Source organism: Pipra filicauda, unplaced genomic scaffold (genome assembly GCF_003945595.2).
Source record: "Pipra filicauda isolate LSUMZ 115617 unplaced genomic scaffold, ASM394559v2 scaffold526_size363937_pilon, whole genome shotgun sequence".
Taxonomy (NCBI): Eukaryota; Metazoa; Chordata; class Aves; order Passeriformes; family Pipridae; genus Pipra; species Pipra filicauda.
Genome location: NW_024104672.1, coordinates 271,692 through 297,231, shown reverse-complemented (window position 1 = coordinate 297,231; position 25,540 = coordinate 271,692). Strand labels below are relative to the sequence as shown.

Genomic DNA, 25,540 nt, shown 5'->3' with positions numbered 1-25,540 from the left:
AACATGGAGATTAAAATAAAAGCAGAGAGATTAAAATAAAAGCAACAGGGAGAATGAGTGCTAGCAGCTGAAACAGAGGAGAGGATCTCCTTTCCACTCTCATCCAGGGCCCCCCTGTCAGCTATAATATGCTACTGAATTACTCTAAAGAAAATTTTTCAATAACAGATTTTTGTTGGTTACTTTGAAAGGTTTATCACTCACTGACTTTAGAAAGATTTTTTAAGTAAGAAAAAAGGAGGAGGAGAAGAGAAAATAATAAAAGAAATCCAGTAAATGTAAATGAACATGCCAGAAATCCTGTCTATAAACCAGAGAAAGCTGTAAGCAACCCAAACTGAGTCTACACTTTTGCAATAAATATTTACAAATTTGAGGTAATATATACAACCTGAATTTATAGGCATATTTTCATTTTTAGTCCATAAACCTTAATATAAGCATTAGTGTTCGTTCCTTTAAGGGGGAGAGGAGGGAGGGAAGGAAGGAACTGAAAAATACTACCAAATCACCCTGTAGGTCAAAATTAATTTTATATTGAAGTACCAAACTCTCTTTGATGTTCAAGCAACAATAAATGGAGTTGGTATTGTTACCTTTCTAGAGAGAACTCAGTGTGCCCTGGAAGTGGCTGAAAGCAAGCACATGGTAAACAGAAAAAATGAGACCAGCAGGTAGCTGCCCATCCAAAATATTGCACAGAAACATATTATGCTGGCATCAAGGATGCATTTGACAGTCTTGAGACAAAAATGCCCTTTTGTCCCCAATACATTGTTGTCTACCTAAATGACTAGTAGGATTAGAAAATGCACTGGGCTGTGAGGAATAAAAGGAGGAAGGGTGAATTGAGGAACACCAGAAGGAGTTATCATTGTAGACTCATAAGAAAAGAATTGCAGAAAAATATACAATAAAATTATGCAGAAGAGATTAATCCTATGTGGTGTTATAGTTCAAAGGCATATAATCTCAAACGAAACTTTTTGAGATTATTTAAACAAAAATAAAATCTCCTATATATAATTTTAAGACTACATGAGAGACTACCGAAACTGTTAGTTACTGGGGAAAAGTTTCAGTGCTGCCTACACTGAATTTCCAAACACAAATCTTCAGTCCGGGGGTGAAAAAAACTCAAACTATAAAAACAAACAAACAAAACCAAGCAAAAAACCCACAGCAATTGCTATCCACTGGCTTCTGTCTTCATTAAGAAATAGCTTCAGCTGAGTGACTTTCTGCTTAAAATTCTGTGCATCCAGCCTTGCTTCCTGATACCACCCTACTATTTGCCCTAGGAAAGAAGCTCCATAATGGTCACAAAAGCTACAGTTACTATGTCATATTTTTCCAGTTTTGATGCCTTTATTTGAACTCAGACAGACAGAAGGGCTTTCAGCCACAGGAATAGTAGAAGTCCATCTTCTTCTCTAATTTGTGCTCTAAATTAATCATGTCTTGTTTTCACTGATTCTCTCAATTCATGCCTCCTGCATGGCACTAGTCATCTATCTTGTAAGTGTTTGGGAATATTTGCAGCCATCAGACTGAAGGCAGCACAGCAGAAGTGAAAGTGGTGCAACACTTGAGCATTTAAAACCTGTCATATTGGCAGTGGGAGCTCTGGTCAGAGAAGTGAAGAAAATGTTTCAAGATTTTGGGAGAAAACTGCTGATCCTCTTTCAATAACAATAGTTTTGCTGCAATTTAACATAGAAAAGGATTGATACATTAAACTCTTGGAAAGAGTCTGGCTTTTGCCCTGATTGACACGTAATACTAAACATTAAATACTAAAAAGCACTTTGACTGCTGTCACAGAAGAAACCTCATTAATACAAAAGGCACCAACATTTGAGCAACAGCATTCAAGACCATGTGCAGTAAGAAACCCAAGGGGAGAGGTGGTGACTCTGCTACCAAGCTAGACAGAATGTTTTTTAATGAAAATAAAATTATGAAATAAGCTGACAAAATCCAAAAGTCTCCCTGTTATGTGAAACCACACTGTCATAAAATCTGGATGGCCATGCAGCTTAAGGGGTAGCCTCTCCACTTCCATCAGGAAACACTGTTTGCAGATGTTCAGATATTTCTCTCATGTCCAGTCACTTTCATCCAGCAGAGTATTAATAATTCACTCTCAGATATTAAAACTGAGATTATTATGACCCTCACAGAGACCGAAGGATTTATTTAACAGTATGTATTTCTCAAAAGGAAACATTTCCATTCCTTTGTTGGATGGCTTTCAACTATTCTACTCCTTTCCTACCTCCAAAATCCTGATCAGTTTACAAATCTTTTCCCTGTAACTTCATATTTCACCCTTCTGTTCCTGCCTCAGTATTTCCCCTCCTTCATTCCAAACCAAATTAGCTATACACTTTCAAAGCCACCATGGCTCTCTGTACATCAGCATGAGGCTCAGTTAAAATTTCATAGTATGTCAAGGATGGGTCATTGTGGTGAGGGAAGTTCATTACGATCCCAGAAAATGAATCATGGAAAAGTTAAGATCAGAAGACACATCAGAAGGTCTCTAGTCAATTTTATATCTTCTGTATTGTCCCTCTATGACTCACTACAGAAAAGCCTATCTCCATCCTCTTGATAAGCTCCTCAGGTTTATTGACAGGCCGCTATTAGGTCCTCATGAAGTTCTCTCTTTAATGGGCTGCATAGGGCAAGTGCTCCAGCGTCTGACTGTCTTGCTGCTAAACTTGCTGCTAAACTTGCTCCAGTTCAACAACTTTCTTATATTTGAGGTGGAGTTGGAAAATGGGACTCTAGATTTTGCCTAACAAATGCTGAGTAGAGAGGGATAATCACTTTCCCCAATCTACTGGCTGTGCCTGTTCCACTTCCTGGCTCAGTCTTGGGTGATTTCACTACTTACTCAGATGTAACTTTCTGCCCTTCATTAGCCACCAGGACACTGGAGCTACCCTGCACTTGCAGACCCGCAGTTGGAGAAGCAGCCACTCCCCTGGTGCAAAAAAGTACTAAGCTTTCAGTCTTCTCCATCAAACCAAACAGTTTCTGGCTGCCTCTCCTCTGTGCAGTTGGGAGTTCAGGCTCACATCTCCACAGGGTCTATGAAGATCCTCTCAATTGCTTTTTCAGCTTTCCTGATGGTGCGCATTAGCTGACCTCCTCCAGACTGACCTTAATGTAGTGACACAGGTCTTCTATCACTGCACGACTCCTGCAGGCAAGGACATCATCTTCCTTGGCTCTAACCTCAGGAAGGGGCCTTAGGCATCTCTGTGTTCCCAGACCTGCAGGGCTGTGTCTGTCCTTGGGAGTTCCCTCAGGGTTCATGCCTCTGCTGAGGGGTAGAGCTCCAGCAAATGCTGGAGATCATGCCCTGTGACACTCCACTTCTGTAGGTGCTGAGTCCTGTGTTGTCAGGCAGAGTCAAACCACCACGTTTGGTTAAGCAGGTGCAAATTAGTGTCAACAGTAAACATCAGGTATGGCAGGTAGATATTTTTCTCTGGCAATCTTGGTCTTACTCTGATTTTTATTACATTCGTAGTAATTTTGCCATATTTGGTCTATTTATATAACCTGTAGGTATACTTCTCCCAGAAGTCCAATGAAGGGATACGTCTGTTCCTTCCACCCTGAGTAGCTGTTACTGTAGAGAAGGAAGAGATAAATACTAGAAAGAGGAGATCATAACTGAAGACACATTGAGAAACACTATCTTGAGTTTATATGAACTAGACCCTTATGTATATAGACTCTCGAAATATATTATTCCATCCTTCTGGTAAAAACATTTAAAGAGGTGCAAATACAGGAAGAAGGATTAGAAAGTTATTGAGCACTCCTAAAATTTCATTTTCTAGTATTTAAGAACAACTGAATGCGCTTCTTAGGCATGATTTCCATTACATAAATATTTAAGATAAAATATAGGCTTGCTTTTCAAGTAGGAGATGCACTGAAATAGCTTTGAAAAAAAGTTTCCCCCTATTGTTACTGGACTTCAAGTATATCTGTTCTCTTATAATTAAAAATGCTATTGACATCACATTTAAATCGTATTCTTATTTTGCCAATGGCCTACAGAAGAGTTATCATATTAATTATTAGTAATGAGACAGTTTTAACTGCCTACTGTCACTAATTTCTTAAATATGTACAATAAGATGCACGCTAATGGTAACAGATAATTGGTACCTGTCGACATTCTGCCTCTTTTAAAATTGCTCTGAAGTAGACCCAAGAGTTAATTATCATAAAACTGTATTTTTTAGACTGATGAAGTATAGCTTTTTCAAGCAACATATTTCTGAATTTAAGCTGAACCTTGTTCTTTTATGAGAAGGAAGAATTTGTCTGTAGACTTCCTGACTTAGATACCCAGTTATCCACCCAGAAAGGCTAGAGGATTTTATCCAGTTATACATTTTGCTGAAAGTCACTGAAGACTTCAGACACCCCCAAAAAAAAAAAAGGTCTCTTTGGTTTAAAGGAGTTTTGGGTCAAAATATCGTACCAGGTATGAGAGGCAACCCCACAGCTAATAAGACAGAAGAAACAACTATAGCATTGCTGACAGAGGCATTTGTCACAGAGGGAAGTTCAAACCCTTTGGCCTGAAAGATAAAGACAACAGGACTAAACTTGAGCATTTCCACCATAGAAAGCTGTTCCCCTAATCTGTCCAGAGTCAGGCAGAAAGTATATGTCTTTCATTCTTGTCTGTTGGAGCTCCTCCCCTTTTTATTTGTTTATGCACGGATAAAAGAAAGAATAAACCTGGAATGGGACATACCATACTGGGGTTAAACCTCTTGCTCTCATTCTTTCTTTGTATAAATACTGATTTATTCATACATTTCACTTATAGTGTAAATATTTTAAAAATAGCAACAGCTCCCCATGCCCCTCTGACTGTCACTGAAGCTCTCAGTTGAAAAGCAGTGGGGGTGAGTCAGTGCAGCAGGGATGGCAGTGTTACAGATGCTCGCTGTGACCTGATGATTCCTTAGGGAACCGTGAAGGAAATTCATCTGACAGATGCAGGCTGCGTCCCACATTGCCACAGCCAATAGGCAGTTGAGTGTAGTGACTGAGAGATGCACAACGAAAAGGGCATCCTCTGCACTCATCCATGGTCAGTCAGAAGACATAATATTAGAATGACTGTAAACTCTGCAGTGGGAAGGGGTTGGAGGGGGGAAAGGGAGAAAAGAAAGGAAGTGATCTATGCATAATTAGCCTCTACCAGTAATCAGGTACAGCTTTCTCTATGTCCTCAGTCCACTTCCTTTCACAAGCTACTTATTTTTAATGCAAACAGTTCTGTGTTCTATCTATTTTTAGGCAGTTGCAGATGGGAACAAGGTGATGCACAGCAAGAAGAAACCCAATGTAAAAGCCATATTCTTCATTCTGCACAAGAGGAAAATTGTTTCCTATGTATAAGATGACTGTCAGGAGAATGGTCATTCAAATATGCCACATCCTATCTATATGTGATTTGAAATTACATCCTACCTGCTAGTTTGCTGCAGCACCAAATTAAAATATGCATCTTGAGTCCACATATGTATTATTGCATCTATAAGCACCTTCCTCTCCTCACAAAGAACCTTTGCAAACAGTAGGTATATGGCCCATTCAAATGAAATATTCACAGAATCACAGAATATTCTGAGTTGGAAGGGACCCACAAGGATCATTGAGTCCAGCTCTTAAGTGAATGGCCAATATGGGGATCAAACCCACAACCTTAGTGTTATTAGCACCATGTTCTAACCAACTGAGCCAATCTCAGGATCAATTTGGCATTCACGCAAAGGTTTCAACAACATAAGCTCCTACTTCATATAAGGGCCATGGAAAATGAGTTACAAGCTGCTGGGCAAACTCCAAGAAAAGAATTTCCCCCTCATTAGATCTGCAAGTCAAGAAAAGTTCATAGTTGCACTCTTGTTCCTGACTGTCATCTTCAGCGGCTCCATCCACATGATGTACAACACATAAGTAAAGTTCAAGCATGCCTGAATAAAGATATCATTAAGCCCTAAATAAGTATACAAAACTTTCTAGGTGATCTTTAAGGTCCCTTCCAACCCAAACCATGGAATTCTATGATTCCATGTCTGAGTTTTCTACTTTTAGATAGGCCTGAATTAGGAAAAAAACGCATGTCTAAGACAATGCTCTGAAAGTATACAACTCATCTACTCTGACCCACAAGATGTTGGAGTCTAATGAGTCACATCTTTGTGTTCAGACTTATGGTAGTCATAGGTATTTGTCAGCCTGACAAAGATGTTTTTAAAAGTTAACCATGCCTCAGAAGCTGCCTTTTTTTATTACTTTGTTTGTTCTCCAGCAGTAGGGTCCAAACAGCCTGCATAAGAGCAAGTTGAAGATTTTGCCCACTCTTCTTCCAAAACACACAGGAGAGTCTTGCTCATGACCACTTACAACACTATATTAGAGATTTGTTATTTGTACAAACAGGTAGTTACTTACACTCAGGAACACCATGGTCCAGCTACAAAGGCTAAAGAAATGGAGTAGCTGTGGACTTTGGTAGCATTTCCACTGATGCCTGTCCAAAGGCTTGCAGGTGAATCTCTCACAGCTGAATCAAAAATGTAGTAACTGTTGCATCACGGTACCCTTTGCCTTCAATTCTGGCCATCAGATAAGACATTCCTATATTTTTTGGAGGGAACAGACGCAGATGCACAAAAGCCCAAATTTAGACAGCCCAGCCTCTCTCTAACACCTTGCATTTAATTAATCTCATGAATTTGGAGTCTCCACAGTCCAAAAGCTATGAGTGGAAAAAGCCATTAGGGTGTAGGAGTACGAGGGAGGCCTCAGCAAAAACATACCGCAAATGTGTAGCAAGGAGTCCATCCTTTGAATCTGCTGCCTGACAGCAAAAAGCTGAAATTCAAGGTGATGACCACTGATTCCAAAACTGTATTGCTGCCTCAGCCCAAATTACCTTGAAGGCAGCTTATTCAGCTCTGACAGGTTATGCACTGTAGTAGTTCAGTATTTCATCTGATCATTCCAGCATTAAAATTAATTCACTGCCTCTCTAAAGCATCAGTTTCAGCACTGCTTTTACCAGAACTGGACCATTAACTTAAACCCTCTGCAAAGATCCAAGGTGCCTTTTTGAGGGATTTCTCCTGATCCTCAAATTCAGTCATTGGCCAAACCCCTCCTGCATCCTTCCAGTTGCAGGAGGAAGGCCTCCATAATAACATTTAGTCACCAGATGGCACTAGTACAGAAATCAAGAAGCCTGGAGAACTACATTACCCCCCAATGACATAAGATAAAACCATCCGACGATTCATCTGTAAACATTTATTTGAAAACCATAACCTGAGTTAATTAATGCTCTGAAATTCTTGTTAGATGAAGTTGCATTGGTTTATGATCTTTAAATAAATATAGATGAGAAACTTGACAGGCATCCACCATGCATTTTTCTGTTTTCTTGCAGCTACACAAAACAGGGTATACAGAGTCTCTCACTATACCAGCAAGTACTCCAAGTGAAGACAGTAGATATTAAGTGTTGCAGTGAACTAAAAAGAGCCATTACATTTAGTTCTGGCATACTACTTTATTATGAAGCAAAAGACATCCCCATAGTAAAGGTAACTGCAAATCTGAGGAGACAATTAGAACTGACGGATGTATCCCTCCCTCTATACAACTCCTGTTTTTTTAGCTGCATGTTGATACAACCTCTTTTATGGATACTCCATTCAGTGATTCTCCTCTTGAAATATTATCAGCTCTGAAAACAGCCAATGTAGCTTAGCTAAACTCTAACAGTATCTTCATATTTTCAAATTCTTACAGCAGTTTGAAGGGCTTACACTTTCCGATAAGTATTGCCACCAGCTGGAGAATGGACTGCCAGAGTCAGTTTGCAGACCCAATTCAGCATTTTTTGTTGAGATTCAATCCCTGAGATGTCAATTTGGGACCCGCCTGTTCTTCTGATCTAATTTTTCCTTTGGGTTCAAGAGTCAAGTCACCCTTCCACAGGACCCTTATAACACATACATTTCTTCGTTAACCAAAATACTCATTTTAAAGCTCTCCTCCCAAAGGACTGAGATATAAACATGCATTAAAGATGCTTGTGTTATTAGGGCATAGACAGCTTGAGACATTGCCAGGACACACATTAAGCTTCTGACTAAAGGTGAATGCAACATCTTGTGCCTAGCCTGGCAACTGGCTAGAAACACGTTGTTTATCCCTTATAATTGAAGTTGTTTCTATACAACTCCTCTTCAGAGTATAGAGCTCAGCACTAGAAAACCACAAGCTCCACAAACGCATAAAAGAGAAAAATATGGCTTACTAAATACTGGTAGAAAACAGACACGATAAAGTACAAGAAAACTAGCATTACGGGACTCAAGCAAGCATGAAGCATAGCTTGCTGAAACATAACAATTGTGTAACCCTGATTTTTTTGAAGGTGGAAAATTGTGCAATATTTCTACAAAAACTGGTGACAAAATAGATCAGTAAGGTCAAGAGTTAGAACATGTCAGATAAGTTATATAACTATCTAATCCTAATAGGAACATACAAAATACGTTCAATAGGGGAAAAAAGTACAGAAAGGTTCATTCAGGGCATAAATGAACCTCTGGAAAAAAATCTAGAAAAAGTGCAGATTATCTGCCTCATAATTGGTTACATTTAATTCCACTAAAGAATCAAGCATTATCAGAAACAACTTAATCTGAGCCTTTAATGCAATTTCTATGTTCACATATCCCAGCCTCTCTCTAGCAGAGCTCTCAAAGCAAAAGAAGAATTATATACAGTCATGCAGAATGAGAGCAGTAAGTGTCAGCATTTATATTAGAAAAAATGCCTTAGAAGGCAACAACTGCTTAGAGACCAAAATCAGCAGCTTGCCAATTGGACAGCACGTGCAAGCTGACATCACACGGCTCCATAGCTAGTACATAAGCACATTAAGAGAGACCTTTGCAGCTTTCTTTTTAATCTGCATAATATTAAGTAAATGAAGGAGCAAAAAAAGGAAGGCTTACTCAGATTATAAAAAGTTGTTGACTGAAGCAGCACCATAAAGGCCAGCAGGTTAAAGAAAAAAAAAAACCAACACAACAAAACAACAGAAGTGAGGGAAAAAATGAGCAAGAGGAAAACAGATGAGGGTCACTGTGGTGACATTCAGGTCGCAGGAGGTATCTTCTGCTTTACTATTAACACTAGAAATGAAGGGGTACTGCCCACCACTCGAGCAAAAAACACCCACCCACCCCCAAACAAAAAAACACCACACAAAACTAAAAATTTTGGCCCCATGAAAAAGGCTTGGACACACAGGTCCAGAAACATTTGGATCCACTCATACAGTACAAGAGGAGTAAGAGCACTTTGGTGTCTGACCAAGTTTGAAGAGAAGTCATCCCAGGGGGAAAAAATTAATATAATTTCAAAAAGAAAGTTGGGTTCATTTTCCCTTCTCTTTGGATTTATCCTACTGAGAGGAGAGAATAGTATACCTCGGCACTTCAGAAAAATAAGCAAAAAATAATAATGGAAGATGGAGCAGGAAATATAAAATGAAAAGTGAGAGTTCACTTCCTACTGGGTTTTGGTGAGGGCAGTTAATGTACTTTTTAACATTACATGGAAAAAAATACTTGGCATAATGGAATTCACTTTGAGCTTGTAAACCTCAGGAACGTACCCAATTCCCAAATTGATTATAATGGAAAATTGAATGGCTTGTGCCTGGGTTTTTGCTTGTTTGTTTTGACACCCACTCTGAGGGAAGGAAAACCAGATTTTATATGAAGGTTAGTGGAAAAATGTAGTCCTTGTTAATCATTTTCCTTTATGCACTATTGAAAGGTGTTTACATACACTATGCCATTAAAGGCACCTCATGGAAATACAATGATAACCTCGATTTCAGAAAAAAAAGGTTTTTCAGCTACATTCAGCTCTTGAACGAATCAAACTATATTATCAAGATTTGTCTGAATATCACCTCCCTTACAGCTCATTAAGCCTGCCCTTTTGAAATGATGCAGTAGCTGAAGCAAGAGGCAACACAGAAAAGATAAAATGCAACTGTTCTCTGGCAGGCATCAGGCTGCCCAGGCAGCTCCTCTGACGGCATCTGCCTCGGGCAGGAAGGGTGAGGCACATTAATGATTGGAGAGGTCATAGATGTAGGGAGATTTGGAAACTATCTGAAGGCAAAGCCATTTTACCTGGGCATTTATATATATGGTTTGGATTTCAGAAACATCTGGGGGTTGCTTATAGTTTCTTTGAACACACAGGTGTTGCTTTACATTCATGAGGGTGTCATATTTAGAAAGGTGTAAGTTACCTTCATCTTCCCACTGACTGGTGTATCACTTGTTTACTGATCCTCTGAGGCAGGAAAACTTGGAGAACAACAACTGTGATGCAGAATTTCCCCCAAAGCAGCTGCCACATTTGGATTCAGCTAGAAATATCCTCATTGGTACAATTATTTGCTCTCAGTATGACACAGCTGTCAAAGATGATGAAACTGAAAAATGTCACTCTGCTGCTTTCCACTCTCCTTTCACAGCCCTGTTTTGGTGCCACACAGCAGCACTGATGAAAAACTGCATTCTTTAAATACATAGCACTGCAAAAAGCTTGACAACATTGGAGATCATGGCAAATGTGCTGCTGTGCAAGTACCCAGGTGTCTGAGGACCAGTTTAAGCACAAAAGGACAAAGAAAACAAGATGAGGAATTCCAGCAGCAAAGCCAAGGGAAATATGTCACTTTTGCACAGGCTGGACCAACAGATCATCAAAATAGTTTGTCCCCTCTGGCTTCTTCCTTGGTGTTTCTGATCCTTGACCTTCTAGCTGGGTTACACTTACACTCTCAAATAGTGCAAAAGACTCCCAAGCCCTGCAAGAGCCTGCCTTGAAAGCCACCATCCTTATCAGTAGGTCAACATACTGATGGAGACCTTCTCAGCCCCCACACCCAGAAGGCCTCTAGGAGACCCTATAACCTCTGGCAGCCTTCTTTTTCTCTTGGAGGTAGCCTCTTTGATCTCCTCTCCAGCTAGGACAAAAATCCTGGGCCTGACTAGCAAATGAAGGCAATTAAAGGAGCAAGCTGCCCTGTAGCAGTCCTGCAACACAGTGAGCTAACGAAATGAGAACAAGAGCAACAGCATGTGTACACATATGCAAAAAGCAGCTGCCTCCAAAAGGTGCTCAGTAGCAACAGACTGGAAAGACTCTGAAGTGGGAACAATCAAAAGCATTAGAGTAAATTGCTCACAGAGAAAAGGGTTGAGGTTTTGTTTTTCTTACAAAAGAAAAACAAATAATGAATTGTGCAATGCGGTAAGTTTAACTTATGATCAAGCAAAATGTGACAAATGGAGAGCCCTTGAAATCACATACATGGTAAATTCAGCAGAAATTACACAGATTTAAATATGTCATTGAGAGTGTTATGCAAGCGATGATAGCATTTTGTAAATCACAGCAGAAATATTTTGCTTTGCTAATAAGTGATCCTTGTTTGGCTTTTCAGCAAAAACTTATGCATCTGGACCATGACATGAAACATAAAGCTTACATCACTGCAAAAGTATTACTGGTCAACTTCTCCCTACAAATGAAATCAATTTAAGAAGACCATTTCTGGGATCTTTCTCTGCCTTCCCGGATGGTCGGTGATTTTCAGACTGAAAGAACTAGTCAGTTTGACAAGACAACCTTCTTCATGGTATAAAGCAATGCTTTGGAAGATTTAAGTGAGGGGAAGCAAAAGTCCTACAAGATGGGATTCCATTTTCCACACCTCCACTTCATGTTTCTATCTTGACCCAAGCCTAGCAATGGAAATCAGTAGGCATAATGTTTTCAGCAAGTGTCCCAGGAACAATTTTTTGCTACAGCATTTCATGGCATTTGGTGATTCATTGGTAGTACTTGATTATGCACATTTTGATGAACTGTTGTCACTGTGCAGGGTTGGGAAATAAGCACACACATAAAAAGTAAATACCTCCAATTGCCCTTTGACATTATTGTCCTAACTTTCCCAAGTCCCTCTATTTATTTTTGGATCAGTTTTGATTACTGTTTTTCAGCTTCTCCCAAATGTGAACTGCTTTTAGGTTCACTAGTGTAAATCATGGAGGGAAGGTGAAGGGAAGGGTAGTGGACAGCAAGATTTACTCTATATGAAAAAGCCTCACAGTATTAATTCAACATCGGATTTGGAAAGTCAAGCTCCCAGTGTCAAAACTCAGAGGTAAAGTTGAAATCCCTTACAGCATTCACTAACATAACACAATACCAAGATGCATCCCTGGCAAAGCCTGACTGAAGATGTGAAGTTGCTGGAGAGCAAAAAGCCTTCTCCCTTTAGGAGCAGACTGTAAGAGTACATGAGAAGTCTCTCAAGGCATTAGCATTACCAATTTACGATTCAGATATCTTCATATTTCAAATCCATCAGTCACATATCACTATTTAGACACCTCTCAATCCCAGGATACTATCAAATCCTCTAGACGGTTTCTTTTCTGCAAACACCCACAGGCAGCATATGCAAAGTATCACTTTAATGCTACATAATGGGAGTTGAATTTGGTCCCAAATGCAGTGTCAAAATTAAGAAAATACAGCCTGATGACTGAGTTACCTACAGGTCATCTTGGATATAGAAGAAAATAAACCACATCCCTGGTTTAGGACTTTTTAAAATTTTTTTACCTTTTGTTCCATGCGGTAATTTTACTGAAGTTCAGCTTTAGACTGTGTGCCATTCTGAAACCAAGTGAATAATTTTCAAGTACTGTCGTATTTTTGCCTGTTACAATATAAGTCTTATTAACAGATGACAGATTAAAATATTTGACAGAGGTGCAAGTTAAAACAGTCCTGTGGTGGACAGTAGATGATGTTTCTGAAGACCTAGCTGTAATGCCAAATCTGACACAGACTAGGTATCATCATTAAGCAGATTGCTCCCCATTTTGTCAGAGCAGTATTAAACTTCCACCTGTTTTACACACGAGATGCTCTGTTAACAGTGAAAGTACATAGAAAAAGAGCTGAAGATAAAGAACAAAAGGAAAGATATCACACACACTTCCTGCATACACAGATTCCACTTCAGGGGAGCTAGGCTTGCATGAATTTTCTTGGTAAAAAGACACACTCTCTGCAGCTACTAATATCAACTTTGTGGTTTTGGTGGATGCTGTAAAACTCACTGCACCCAGAAAACAGAGTACTGGTTTTTGTAAGTGCATCAGTTAGCTGAATAAAAGGGTAACACTTTCATAAACCTCTACTCAAACACATGATGGCTATAACTGCAAAATCTCTACCAAAAGAGAAAAACAAACAAAGAAACAAAAACATCCCCTATTAAGAATTGCAAATCACAACAGTACCTAGACTAGAGGATAGAAGAGAGAATTCCCCCTTTGATCTCAATTAATTTCCAATTGCAAAATGACATGTGAACAGAAATCCAGTGAGTCATAGCTGAGTAACATGATTTTGTGCAACAGCAGGGAAGAATTATTAAGGAAATCAAGTCACCATAATACACAACACAAAAATTTACATGTGGATGAATTTAGGTCTTTTTAACTGCAACAGCAAGCACAGGCTAGGTAAGCAGAGAGAAAGAACAAACACAGAATACTAAATTAGAATTACTTCCTTAAATGCTCAGATTGCAATTGCTCTAGAGAACCATCTTTGTTTACAACCTTCACTTGAAAATTTTAATGACGTTGCAAGAGAAGCAAGGCACCACCTCTCTCCAGTAATTTTTCATCCAGACCAAATGATCTCCACAGATCAGAAAGCACAAAACTTAGAAATAAATAATTTATGGTTTTACACAGTCTGAGCTAGTTGAATCATCTCTGATAGCCTACTAAAGCAGCATCATGAGCTCAGCTGGTATAAAATGCCTAGAAATCCCCAGTTCTTCCTGCAACTGAAGCCTTTTTTTCCTCTCAAACTAAAGACAATGAGAAAATCAAACAAATTTAAGAAAAATCTGAGGGGAATGCAGGGAGGGGGGCTTGCATTCTCCCCCCCCTTTTTCCTTTTCCTTTCTTTTCCTTTTTCCTTCCCTAGTTTGCACAGCTCTAGTCACAACTTTCTCTGCACACCTACAGCTCTCATGCAGGCGAGGAAAACAAATAGCTGTTACAACAAGAGAGGCACGCTCTCAGATTAGGACCATAAAATCAATAGCATTGTTTCTGGGATACTCTCAAGGATATAGTACAATTACAGATCATGGCATTATAGCTAACAGAGTTCCTTTCCATGTTTCTGAGCATAAATACCATAGCCTTGCTACTTACATTTAAGGGTAGACTTTACCCTCATAATATACATATCAAAAGATTTTTCAAGACATTAAGACATTAAGGAGCACAGAAAAGCCCAGAGTTTCATGAATCCAAGCTGTGCTATAGAATAATAGAATAATGTAATAGTTTGGGTTAGAAGAGAAAAAGGTGACCCTGAGAATAGCTCAGTTAATTAGAACATGGTGCTAATAATACCAAGTTGTGGGTTTGATCCCTGTATAGGCCATTCACTTAAGCCTATACTTAAGCCTGTAGTTTATCAGACTATTCTGGATACACAGACCCCTTAATCAGCCCTCATTGCAAGAATTTTATGAGGATAGAACTGACACTATCAAAAAAACCCAAACCAAACCAAATCAGACAAAGACAAACAAACAAAAACCAACAAACAACAAAAAAAGAAAACAAACAAAACAAAACCAAAAACCAAAACCAACCAACCAACCAAAAAAAAAAAAAACCCAAAACAAAAAAACTGCCTTCACCTCCAAGGCTAGTTCTTCAGTTTGTGATCTTCTTGGAGCACCGTGTGCTGGAACCACTAAGAGACAGAGGATGGAGAAAACACTAAGATAAGAAGTCAAGCTGTTAGTTGCAACTTCTGCAGCTTGCAAAGCAAGCAAGCACTCTGAGCTAAGCCTTTCAAGAGCAATTCTACCTCTACTTGATAGTCTAGCAGCAAGGAGCCATGAAAAGGGGCCCTGTTCTTCCATCCTCTATCCCTGGCCACAGAATCTTATTATCTCCTTGCCACAGGCTGGAAGGTAAATGGCAGTCACTGCTCATGCATACAAATCTAAGTTTTCTCTGATTTAGCAGGTTTACTGCAGCCAGTTTGGTGTAAACAAATCTGAGAAACAAGAAACTACCTTTTTTCTTTTTTTTTTAATTGCAGTTAGTTAGATGCTGGATTAATTTTGCTGCACCACAAAACCTTGTCTTCAGGGGTACCCTGGGAGCAAGTTAGTATGTCTATAGGACACAGCACAGCAAGGAGTAGAATTTTTAGCTCAGGTCACAAAAGCAGACCAATAGCTGCTCAGCACCCAGCTGTGCTTGTCTCTATCTCTGAAGCACAGTGTCCTATCAGCAGTATCAATTTTATTTTCATGACAGGTCACAGACACCCTAATGTTGATAACTGAACAGATTATTCCCAACAGAGTAAAAATAAGGTAGCAAAGATGATCTTGCACTATCATTGTTGGTTCTCAAACTCTGGTTTCTCATTTTTTCCTGTTTACTATTTAAACACAAAAAAAATTAGAGCTATGAAAATTAAGGTTAGTAAATAAGATACGATATCTGAATTTCTTCAGTGAAATTTCATTTTTGAATAATTAACTGTTTCCATGACAGAAACTTAAGAATAATTATTAAGAGTAGCATTGTAGCCCAACCTAGCTGTTCACATTTGAATAGAAAGTTCCACCTAATAAGACAACCAAAATCCAGACAACTAACCCAAGAGTCATGACATCATGAACTAAACATGTAGAAACCTAGTTTAAGACAAGATATACCTCTGCAGGGTCTCCCACACAACACAGTTATCACTATCTTTATGCTGCCATTATCTTTACACCACTGTCTTTATGGTGCTATTGACTGAATGGGCATGAGAATATGTTATCTTATAAAGTTGTCCTACAGAGCTACTGATCAAAATTGATTATGCTTTTGTTAATGTAATGATGGTCATAGGCTAGGATGGGACCAAATAATTGGGACAATTAGGTATGTCTACTAGAATTCAGTGTTTGCTAATATGCTTAAAAAGATACCTCCCAAAGAAAAGATAAATAAGAAAATCCTAAAGTCTCTTTATGGTAACTAGTCCTCATCAAATTACTGCTAATTAATGATTCAAAATGCATTAGAACATCCAGATCCCATTTTACTGAACAATGTTGTATGATTCTCTCTCTTTCCCTGTCTCATCTGAAGAGTGTGCTTAATGAAATTCCACCCCTTCTCCAACCTCCCCTAAAGCTCCAAACAATACAAAATGAAAACAAACAAACAAAAGCAAAACAAAGAAAAAATCTGGCATGCAAGACCTGTGAGGTAGGGGTAGTGTCAAAAATTTCATCACTTTTGGAAACCTATATAATAAAAGTACTTTAAAAACAGCAACTTGTTTATGACTGCGTACTCTATCTAAAGCAGCACATTAAGAAAACACCAAAGCAGAGAAGGAAAAAGGGAACTAAAATGGTTAAGAAAAAAAAGAATCTGGATCAGGAAGATACTATTACAAATGCCTAGGGGAAAAATATTGCATTTTTTAAAATTAGGTACCATCTCCCAAACAATCTTTTTCTATATCCTGACAGTTCCTCAGTACAAGATGTGCACTGCCAGAACTATCCCATTTTCCAGTGCTTCTGATGGGAAAAGATATTATGCTATAATGAATCTAACAATCTTATATCCTCTATTTATAATGGACTCAGAATGCTCCAAAAATAATCGGACCAATTTCTTAGCTTCAAGTCTTGTACTATTACCAGTGCTTAGCAGCAAAGAGAATTGAGCACTTTACTAAGTAATAACATGAAAATTCAAAGAAAAACTTTCCAGCATACTGTGAAGTTTTATCAGGCATTGGGTGATTAAAGTTCACTTCAGACCGTGGTTAGCTGAGGCAATCTTTTGGACCTGATTTATCAGAGGTAGGGGGTTTTAGCCACTATGTATCAAAATACTGTACTAGAATGGAGCCTGGTAGAATGCAGAAAGACTGAACTAAGCTAAACAAGTTTCATTAAGGTGATCAGAATTTACATATCTTCCAAATATAACTTGTAGATCAAATTTTCCTAGCGAAGGGATTAAGACTTATTCTTAGCATAATAATTACCTAGACAAGGAAAAAGATCAGCAACACTACCCAAAACCCTAATGTTGCAATAAGGTCTAAGTAAGCATTTGTACAGCTTTAACATACAAAAGTAAACCAAGTCATCCATCTATCTTAACATGAATTAACCTTTAATTAGCCCCGAATACATATCCACAGTAGATTTCCATTTTGCTGCCTTTCTCATAGGCAGTGTCACCCTCCTCGCCCAAGTTCTGGTCTTCCTTTGAATAACTGAATGTTTCATACCATAGATCCTACCTGAGCAACTGCAAAATCTACTTGAATGTTTTTATTTGCAACACAATAAATTTAAGTCTAATGTATTTAAATGCTACTTAGAAGCAACACTTTCAGGTCAATTTGTTGGTTTCTTAAACATCCACAGGCACTTCAGGTTTGCTCTTGTTCAGAGTTCCTACATCTGACATCATCAACAATCTGAAGTGGCTGTGATTTTCTATGTCACACTTACCTTGTTTGCTAAGGCTTTATAAAAGCGCTGATGAAAGGCTTATTATAAATATGTTCCAGTAGAAAAGATTCTCAACTCCCAACTATCTAACTACATTCCTCTGCAGCTATACTTGCTAAAACACTGTTCAATGGCACATGATTTCATCAGACACAATTTGCACAAATAACACTAAGAGCAGACTTCATTTTTAACATCACTAAAAAAATAAGGGCTTAGGTCAGCCAGAATTTCTGATGGAAACAGGATGACTTCCCTTTCATATCACTCATTTGTGACTCCACAGTATTTAAAACTCCAATTACTGTGTACTGCTATATAATTATTTTACTTCAATTCACCTATGCTTAGAAAAAACACCAAAAAAACAAAAACAACAACAACAAAAAAAAAAAAAAAAAAAAAAACAAACAAAAAAACACAAGCAGAAAACCCACAACAAGAAAAAAAATCCCACAAATATACAGACAGATCGAGCGTCTGTTTATTCTGAAACAACATAAAAATGTTAAAAATATTTAGGGGTATTACATCATGAAAAAAACCCAAACAACTGAAGGGTTTTTTCCTGTTGTTTTTTGGCCTGGGGAGATGCAATTTGCTGTTCCATTCTGAAATAAAGTACAAGTACATTGGCTGCAACGTGAAAATTTCCAAGAACTCATTTGTTCAAGAACACATTTTGTGTGTTTACTAGGTGCTTGAGATAATGGAAAAATAAGTTTGGAACAGTGAAATTTAATTTTGCAATTAATGATCTATCATATCTATTCCTTTAAAGATGCTTATGCCTCAACAGAACTTTTATAGTCAGGAAAGTAAGGTAAAAGAAACACTTCAATCTGAGGCATAATTTCACTCCCAAGTTTTATAGCAGCCTATGTATTATCCCATTTCTTTCATTAGTAGGTTTTAAAGTACTTCACAAAAGAGATCAGTACTATTAATCTCAAGTTCCAGGTGGAGAAAGAGGTTCTCACTGAAATACAGTTTTCTCCAACAGGATATGGTTTGGCCCCTCCATACATCAAGGCAGTCCCTATTCAACCTACCACATTGTATTCTTTCTTGCTTTGCTTTACTGGCTACAAACATGATATCAAATGCATGAACAGAGATGCTACATGCAAGAATTATATGGAAGTAAACTGTAACTAAGACTTGTGGCACAGTGGAATTTGGAGTCTTTAGAAACCAAGCTTACTAAGTTTTACAGAAGTAGTATAAAGTTACCTATGAAGACAATACTAGCAGAAGTACTTCTGTACTAACAGAAGAGTACACATGATCTCAAAAACAAAACAAAACAAAACAAAACAAAACTGATTTTTTCCGGGCAGAAGTGTCTTCACTCTTCCTACTCAGGGGTTGTGTCTAATGCCATGAGGAAATGCACAGCGAGGGCACTGTGTTTGTACATGTCCATGACAGTGCATTGTCAGATAGCCCTCAGGAGACACCTTTGCCTCTTGGTTGCCACAGATGCACAGGCACATATAAACAAATGGCAACAGATGCCATGATTTGAAGGGTGCACTTATGCAATTGCTTGCAACATAAAAAGATTTAACGCTCTTGAGAAGTGCTTTGATATTGGCTTGGGGTTAGAGAATGTATTAAACACTATAAAAGCCAATTGCTGAGGACTAGCTAACAATTCTTTCTTTTATAAATACATATTACACTCACAGAAAGTGTCAAAGTCTTGGTTTCTGCTGGGGAAAAGCTACTGAAGAATAGTCAATAAGTAATTTTTTCCTGTTAGCCAAAAAACATCTATGTATATCAGCCAGCTCAGTTACCAGTCTCTACAGCCATAATAAATACAAGTTTCTTCGGGAGGCTGGGGAGATTAAACAGTGTTTGTGATACTTGTTAAGTATTTCTTGACAAAATATTTCAGCGTGATGAGATTTTGTACTAGAAAACAAAGGCATAACCCATCATTACATTAGCTAAAACACACTGTGTCTCACCAATTGCAGCTCTGAGAGTCATCAGCCATTCTATTCATTTCAGAAAGGACTGTTACGAATCTCTGCTGTAAAATGCCTCATTTCATTCAAGTTACTCTGCAAACCAAGTCCCTGTTGCTCACAAGCATGAATGAACCCTGATACAGTCCAAGCGAGAGCATTGCATTCTCAGGCTGGCTGAAAGGTAGCAATAATGGACTTGCAACAATCCTCTTTGGTCTAAGACTCAGACTGAAATAGCCTTCCCTGCCTAACCACCCTCCCTTAATCACTGCCAAGATTGTTTCTAACTATGAGTACCTGTCTTCTTTGAAATCCTATTCTAAGAAGGGAGCAGGAAATTTGTGCGGAAATTACAGGTTAGCACTCTGGTAAACGCATGAAACACTGATGGGTTCTGTGGCTTGCTGAGACCACCAGCACTTTCACATCACCATGTCATGATTGTGCTATGATTATTAGCAATCCAAAATTAAAATACTTACTCTGAAAATGGATCAGTTTGCTGTTTCATGCTGTCAAATGAACCTGTAGGCAGGCATTGATATTTCACTGGGGTCTGAAGGTGAATGGAAATGGAATTGAGCTGAATGCTAAATTTAACACTATCCACAGGAAACCAGGGTCTCTGAAACCAAAACAGATGAATCTTGCAATGAGTAAGTATTGGATTAGCAGCCTGAATGCTTCACCAGTTTCATCTTTCTTGCCAATATTATATACGGAAAGTCTCCCTGTTCAGTTCCTGCTTGTCAAATAGGTGCCGAGTAATCAACTTCAGACCAAGCTGATGGGGGATAGGTAGCAATGAAATCACCTTATTAATATGGTACATAGATTTTAAGGGTCAAAATATTAATTTAAAGTATCCTGGCTTTTTCTTCAGCAAAAGGCTATCTAGCTTGCAGTATATGGGCCTTCGTCCAATTTTGCCTTTTGTGTTACAGTGATAGGAAGGCAATTTGCCACTGCCACTTCTACTAATCTATCTTCAAATCAGAAGTGAATGAACTAACAGAGCTTCAAGGACAGAGTTAGCTGAACCTTCACTAGGAGTTTCAATGAGATTAATTGACAGGATATTTTAAAACTCCCTTTGACAGCCTGACAGCAAGACAAGTTGGAACAAGGGAGTGTCCTAGCTCTGTTTTCTGTGTTTATAAAAATGCCAGACAGCGCACTCCACAGTGAGGTGGGAAGCAGCGGAGCTGACAAGTTGCTCCTTCCCCAGGCAGATCAGGGTGGTATATGGAAATCTTTACCCAGCCACAGGATGAATAGAAAGGAAGCCATGAAAGCTAAAAGCAGACATGTCACAGCAAATGGCTCTCTTACTGCAAGATAGCCACTCCTGGAGAGCACAGAAACGACAGGACGTATCTGCTGGTACCTGGCACAGCTCATTCATCTAGCAGTAAAACATTTTTAAAGGTCTTAACAGTAGGAATGCAACACCCCCATTTTTGCCAGGTAATGACTTCCTGATATGAAAAAAAAAAAAAAAAGGGGTTGTATCTTGTTATTTTTAAATTCACTACATTTTTTTATTTTTTAATTAAAATGTTTTAGAGATGAACATAGGAGATACCTTAGAAGAAAAAAGATGTTTGCAGGATCATTGCTCTGTTCATCCCCAGCAGAGTTGCTTGCAGAGGAGAGGAGCTGTGAACACTTTTACACAAGCAAGCTGCATATTTCTACAACACTTTGCTAGAGTAGAATTCAATCTGAGCACACTGTCAAAGGAGGGCTGATGGCAGGCAACTAATTCATTCCCTATTCCAGGCTTTTTATTCCAACAAGTTCATTTCACAGGATAGTTAACAGATCTTCTCATGATAAGGATGACTGCTCAAAGCACTTAGGGTGTTGTTGTTTTAATATCAAATCTATACTGAAGTGGTTGACACAAGTAGTGCCATACAAAGTAGCTTACTAAGGCTAGTGGAGCAGAACAAGACATGAAACCTAATATCAGCATTCCTCTGTTTCTGAAAGTTCAATTAAGTCTTTTGATACCCTGGATATTTTTCAAATATGATGCCTTCACACATTTTAGTTACAGCAAATGTAACTGTATTTGCAGATTAATTTGCTGGGTAAAGATTTCACTCTGAAAGTATTCTTTCAATTTTTGTAGTCCTTACACACCTAACACATTCCCACTGACATTTATGTGGTATAAGATTATTGCACTTTATTTCTTTGCAGGGAAATCACCCGAAAGGAGGAAGACAAATCATTTATCACCAGTTCAATGCATATGTCCTGATTTTATGTGGTATGTAATTGTTTATATAATAAATATTTATAATGTAAGGAAATTAAATATTATACAAACCTACTACAGAAAAAATATTTTCAAGCATTAATGATGAAAGTCAAAGAGAGTAAAACTTTTCCTCCTGTTTTCCAAAAGTGCTTTTGACTCAGCTTTTGAACTCATCCTGGCTGTTTCCCTGGCCTTGACCGAAAATCTCCTCTCTCTCCTGCCACAGAAGTCCTTTAAAACTTCACTACTATTTTGACCCATTGAATTCTTTTCCAGGTCATTAGGTATCTAACTGTAACAGAACACCTATTATGTATGGTTTGTCCTAATTATCAGAAGTCATGAGGATTGTGATGGCTGATTCATGAACCACATCTTTAACAGAATGAGAAAAATATTAGCTCAATTAATTTGGTTTTGAGTTCTTTCTGCAGCCTTTATTTTCACAAAGATATACACACACAATCCCGTGTCACTTGGTCAATAGAGAACGAGTCACCCACGGTTATGCTGCTCACACTTTCACCCTCTAAACTTGCATAAGCAATTAAAAAGAATTAATTGAACGTATGGATTGCACTGAAGGTCAAGACTCATTTTAACTCATACCTAGATATTTGTTAGGAGCAACCATTGAACTGTACCATCACTATGTTATCTATGTCTAGTGAAAATGAACATTGATTGTTTTTGCCAATATTACATTCTTGTACCAACTGTCAGTAAACTGCACTTTCCTGTCAACAAGGAAGAAGAACAGTGCAGAAAACAGAAGTGTCAGTGATGGCTACTACGCTTTGTTTAAGGCACGTGGAGATAAAAACACTTTGTCTCAAAATAATTATTAGGTTTTGGAAGTTTCCCTGAATTTTGAGAGATCGTTCACAAAGAGACTCAGCCAAATAACATTTGGGCTTTTTCAAGTATATAGAAGTTTGTCCATGAAGAAATTTCCAAATGCTCCCACATATCTAAAATGGTTGTGTTCATAGCCCAATTTGTTTCGTGTTAAAACTGCATTCCCCTCCATGTCCCCCCATCAAACCCTGTGAACAGTACAGGTGTTGAGTAGAGAAACAACAGTTTTAAGTTTTGAATTTGCAAATGCCTCCTGAGATTTTGCAAAAGCAAAAATCTAATTCTGGGCATGATAATTAGTAGAGAGACACCTGCATTTGTCAACCAAGCATTCATGGTCTCTATTAGTCTGCTTACAGTTGCACTTAACTTGCTCATTGAACATACAAACATCAAATCCATAACAAGCAGTTTCCTGTAACTGCTGCTCATCCCAGTAATGACCAATAGAAAGGAGTGACAAAACAAAAGAGTCTGCACTGAGATCTGTTATTCCGAGTTCTGCCAAAAACACCACAATGGGTAAAAAAACATGGAAGAAGAGGGAAAAAAAAAAAGGGCAGGGGGAAAATGCTTACACAGCCACAAGAGGGACACAGGGTCATGAGAGGTGATCTTTATGCATTCAACTAGATGCAAATTAGTTGGTCTGTTACATTCAGAGAGAAAAGAAAATTCTGCAGACACATTGAATACTTCTATCTTATGCCAGGGTCAAACCAAAACTGTTGACAAATGTCAGCAGCCACATGAGATGTTGAGCAACAACTCTAAAATGCCTGAGACCACACCTTTTCCCTCCTCTATCTCAGATCAAATGAGTTTACATCCTTACATGAATCCTGACAGGCAAGTGCCATATTTGAGTTTGACTAGAACTAAGGTAATGGTGCTAGAAGACTGTTGAACAGGTTCCAACACCTAGATTAGCAAAAGTATGAAGACATTCTTACATTTTTAAAAAGTTCATGGCCTCAGTTATGTTGGAATATTAAAGTTCTCTGTGGCCATCAGTCTGAACTTCTGTCACAGCTACTTCAGGGCAACTATAGCAACTAAATCACGAAGCATCTGGGGGAAAGTAGAATCCCAAAAAAGCCTGTGATTCATTCTAGAGTGTCCTGTTACTTCAGGGGGCGAACACTATTACCAGCACTCATGACAGTGAGCAAGTCTGATTTGTCAATATGATTTTTTCCAACACTGAACTCAGAAACCTGTAAGAAATCTTACTCATGCTTGTGGGCTTAGAGACTGGTAGAACTGATACAGAAACTGTTGGAGTTAAGCAGCAGTGGTCATCAGAACTAAGGGAAGCATGCAATGAATTTATTGTTTAATAAATTTTCATGTTCTCTGGTTAGCTTGAGTCAGTCCCCACAGGAAACTGAGGGGTTTCTCCATAGGAAACCTTCTGCATCTACTTCAAGAGGTAAGATATTAATTTTATTTTTAATAAAATATTTTTTTAAGTACCTAAATTAACAGAAGCAACAAATCACTACTTCTCTCTGTGCTTCAGGAGTAGCAGTTATGTATGACACAACTATGTTTTCATCTCTTATGCTGTATTTCTTCAGAATACATCTAGTTGTCAGATTTTGAAAAAATGAAGAAAAATTAGATGAAGAAAAAAAAAACCTTTTCTTGTTAATAGTATAGGGCTTTTCCTATAACTCACTGCCATAGCACTACTTCCCTCCTTAGTGATATTTTGGTACTGACAATGCAGTGCAAATTAAGAGAAGTAAGGCTTTCTGCAGACAGAAGCATACTTACAGAGTTGGACTGAAGCCTCAGCAGGACAATAAAGAAGCTCCTCTAGAAAATAAAAACTATAATAGACATTTAAAAGGAATATATTTTCCAGACATATCACCTTCCTTCACAAGTGGAGACTGCAGGATAATTTATGGACACTAGCCATTTGCCACTCCTATTGGCTTTCTGAATTTCTTCTTCAGACAGGCTGTGACTGTCAGAAGACACAAACTGCACGTGATCCCTTTGAAAGCAGCAGCAACCACGGCCCTTTTTCCTACCCACTGAAATAAGGCATGACCTTGACGTTGCAAGACTCTAATTAATACTCAAAAAAGCAAGTTATATATACACACCCAGTGCAATATATGAAAATTAAGAAGGTTTCTAGCTGTAAAGCTCAAATATCAAGCTAATCACAACCAGGCTGAGTGGATCTGAGAATCCTTTAGAGTCAGCATCAAGCATCACTGATACACAAACACAACACTGTTTGAAGAGATTTGTGCTTAATTTGTGATTGAAGGCTTGCAACTCATAAAATAGAAAGGAAGAGAGAAAGAAATAAAGCTGGTCTGCAGACAAATAGATTCCAGCCTACCTGTTTTTTGTACTTCTGTCCATAATTCTGGAAGCTGGTGCTTTGCTGTGCTGATAAAACTGTCATTGAATTGATTGTCTCAGTTGCTAAGGAAACCAAAAGGATGATGCTAATGGATACTATTTATGACAACAAAAAGCTTAGAAAATGTTTGCCATGAAAAGATGATGTCACAAGTTAGTTAAAAGCTACCCTGAGTATTAGCACAGAAAAGAGAATTAGGTAGGATTTTTTTCCTTTTTTCCCTCTGACATTGTTTTTAATCAGACACTTATGGCTTTATGCACTCCAGCTGGTTTGACCTTTCAGCATCA

The 25,540-nt window shown here is 38.3% G+C and overlaps 1 long non-coding RNA gene across 1 annotated transcript in view; it reads right to left on the bottom strand.

Annotated features, from left to right (window-relative positions):
* The window catches only part of LOC120324421, a 58,676-nt gene extending 33,409 nt beyond the window's left edge, over positions 1-25,267 (bottom strand). The window contains exons 1-2 of the long non-coding RNA XR_005565722.1: positions 25,227-25,267; positions 20,220-20,362 (exon numbers count right to left, since the gene is read on the bottom strand). This is a non-coding gene — a long non-coding RNA (uncharacterized LOC120324421). The remainder of the gene's footprint in view (positions 1-20,219; positions 20,363-25,226) is intronic.
* Between the last annotated feature and the right edge of the window lie 273 nt (positions 25,268-25,540).